This window comes from Trichoplusia ni, unplaced genomic scaffold, assembly GCF_003590095.1.
Source record: "Trichoplusia ni isolate ovarian cell line Hi5 unplaced genomic scaffold, tn1 tig00001853, whole genome shotgun sequence".
Classification (NCBI taxonomy): domain Eukaryota; kingdom Metazoa; phylum Arthropoda; class Insecta; order Lepidoptera; family Noctuidae; genus Trichoplusia; species Trichoplusia ni.
In genome coordinates, this window is record NW_020800157.1 from 6,193 (window position 1) to 9,096 (window position 2,904).

At 33.8% G+C, this 2,904-nt stretch overlaps 1 pseudogene; it reads left to right on the forward strand.

The window, feature by feature from the left end:
* The first annotated feature begins 462 nt into the window (after positions 1-462).
* On the forward strand, positions 463-2,381 carry LOC113507370 (annotated as a pseudogene).
* The last annotated feature ends 523 nt before the right edge of the window (positions 2,382-2,904 follow it).

The following is a 2,904-nucleotide window of genomic DNA, read 5'->3' on the forward strand; positions in this document are numbered from 1 at the left end:
TTCGGTCATAAACCAATCCTTCCTAATTCCATATATGAACCTAACATGAATGCCTCGTATCCAGACTATATTAAGATGCTTCAACATCGCCTTAAATGCACGCGTGATAAAGCCGTCGAATTTATAAAGAAGTCGAAAGAGTCTTCCAAAGCCTATTACGATGCCCGCACAAGACCTGTAAGTTACCATGCTGGTGACTATGTGTACCTTAAAAATCACCTCCGTATGCGTAAGGCTCTATCTCCGGTCTGGAAAGGCCCTTATAAAATTATTAAGGTTAATGGTAGAAATAGTGTAACGCTATTAATAAATAGACGACACGTGTCCCATCATTTTGATGAAATAAAATTAGCTCATCGCCGTGACACCGTGTCATAATCACTTTAAGCTTGTTTTAACTTAACGTAATATTTAAGTTTAGTTAGTCTTAGTTTAACTCTTAATTATTCCTTTACAGTTCTCTGTCTTCCGCAAAAGCAATGTTCATCACAAGTTCCGCGAATGCTTCCGGCATATATTTTGACCCCATTGGGTCATTAAAAATGATAGACGGTTTCCTTAGCGTACTAATTCCAATAGATATTTCATTTATTCAACCGCATATTAAGAATCTTAACGGTGTGATAGGCACTTCTAAGTTCCTATGTAAGCAGACTGCTCTGTATACCGATATCGAGTGTCTTAATTTGCACCAGCCGTTATCAATAAGATACAACGACATTATTCGAGATTACGATTCTATTTCTCACTTAATTGAATCAAGGTCTAAACGTTCAGCCTGGTTTGGGGGTATTGGCACCCTATTCAAAAATCTATTTGGTACTATGAACGAAGACGACGCAATAAATTATAGTAACGCTATTCAATTAATAGAGAAAGATCAATCTAAATTATCCGAATTAGTCAAACAAAATATATTAGTAACTACTTCAACACTCTCTTCAATAGAAGACTCAGTAAATAAAATTAGTGTCAACGAGCAGAGATTAAATGATGCTATTGATGACATAGCTTTATTCCAAAAGAACTTGACCTTGTTAGCTGATAAATTAATATTAAAAACTAAATTCAATGGAATGTTAAATTTATTAGAAAGTAGTCTCCTAACTTTATCTTTTAAACTAGAAGACACTGTAAACGCTATTATGTTTAGTAAATTAAATATTTTGTATCCTTCTATTATAAGTCCAAAACAGCTATTTACAGAGCTTGTTAATAATTATAGGTTTTTAGCTGATAATCATCAATTTCCTTTAAGTTTAACTTTAGAAAATATACACACTTTAATGAATGTTTCAGAAATTGCGAGTTATTATAATAATAACAAAGTTGTATTTGCCTTAAAAATACCTTTAGTAAATTCCAGGAGCTATGATTTATATCATAACATACCTTATCCAGTTTCTGTAACCCATGATACTTATACTATGATCATTCCCTCTACTAAATATCTAGCTATTAACAGAGATAGATCATATTATAGTAAATTAGATAATCTAAGTAGCTGTAAGACAATAAATAACCAGTACTATATATGTGACAACCTAGATACTTACTCGTGTGCCAGGACTCCGATCTGCGAATCGGATATAATCTCAAAAGCATTAAAATCTGTGCCTAGTAATTGTAAGACCCAATTCATTCAAGGCCAACTAGATATTTGGCAAACGTTGTCTAACAATACATGGTTATATGTTATTACAAACCCTTCCAAATTGTCCATAGACTGTAAAGCTTCCAATACTGAAGTTATCATATCAGGCACAGGCATGATAAACTTACCTCCGTATTGTATAGCCTTTTATAAAGACTCAAGGTTAATACCCAAATATTACAAAACAATTAAGGTCCAAACAATTAAAATTAACTTTAATCTAGTAAATGACTCTTGTTGTAATTCGGAAACATTATCGAAACTTAAGCCTCAAATTCCCGTTTTAAATCTTACTAATATTAACCTTGATTCTATAACGTCACGACGAAATTTGGAAACCAGCCGCATTGTCAATAACCTTGACAAATTAATTGAAAAACCACATATTGTTTTATATGGTGAATATTATTCCTATGTAACAATAATTATATCTGTTATTATTGTAATATATATTTTGTACTATTTTGTAAGTTTATAAAATCGGGCATTTGTCATCGTCTCTTAAATAGACAAGCTTTCAAATGTAATACGGAAAAAGCTGAAGAGCTTACAGAAGTTGCTGCTAGTTCTTCCGACATTTCCGCACCTAAAATCCGTAAATCCCTTGCATAAACTTAACCTTTTAAGGATAAGTTTAGTCAAAACCCTGGGGGCTGTTATATATATGTAATGTATATGATAGTGCCCAACGGCTCTTTCTATATCCCTTGTCAGCACTTTTGATAGTTCATAATAATAAGACGCCCTCTTTGCGACAGTTCGATTCCATCATCCGCGCGTGACACTTGCCCTATTTACCGAGTCCTAAAGTAATTAAAGTGTCCTTCAATATTCATCTAAGTTTTATTTCTTTGTTTTTTAAAAACCGAAATTCGGGAATCCTCATAACAGCACAAACACTTGTTGGTCGGGGGTATAGTCTTTTTCAGGTTCTCTATCCTTATTACGGTTCTCAGTCAGTTGTGTTCGGTCATGTAAAGATGTCTGATTAATCAAGTCGTATACCTGAGTCATACGTTTCCTATGGTCCTGCGAGTACTGTTGGAGTAAATGTTCTGTTAAATCTATGTCTACTGGGTCTCTTGGGTCAAAATGTCCGGTTATCAGGTCTAAGGGTCTGCATCTAGTGAAACTATGGATAGAACTATTATACGCTAAGATGGCATAGGGCATAAGATTAATGACGGGTTCATTTCGCTTTTCCAGCTTCAATATCCTGAGATGTTCTAGAATTGTTGAATGAAATCTCT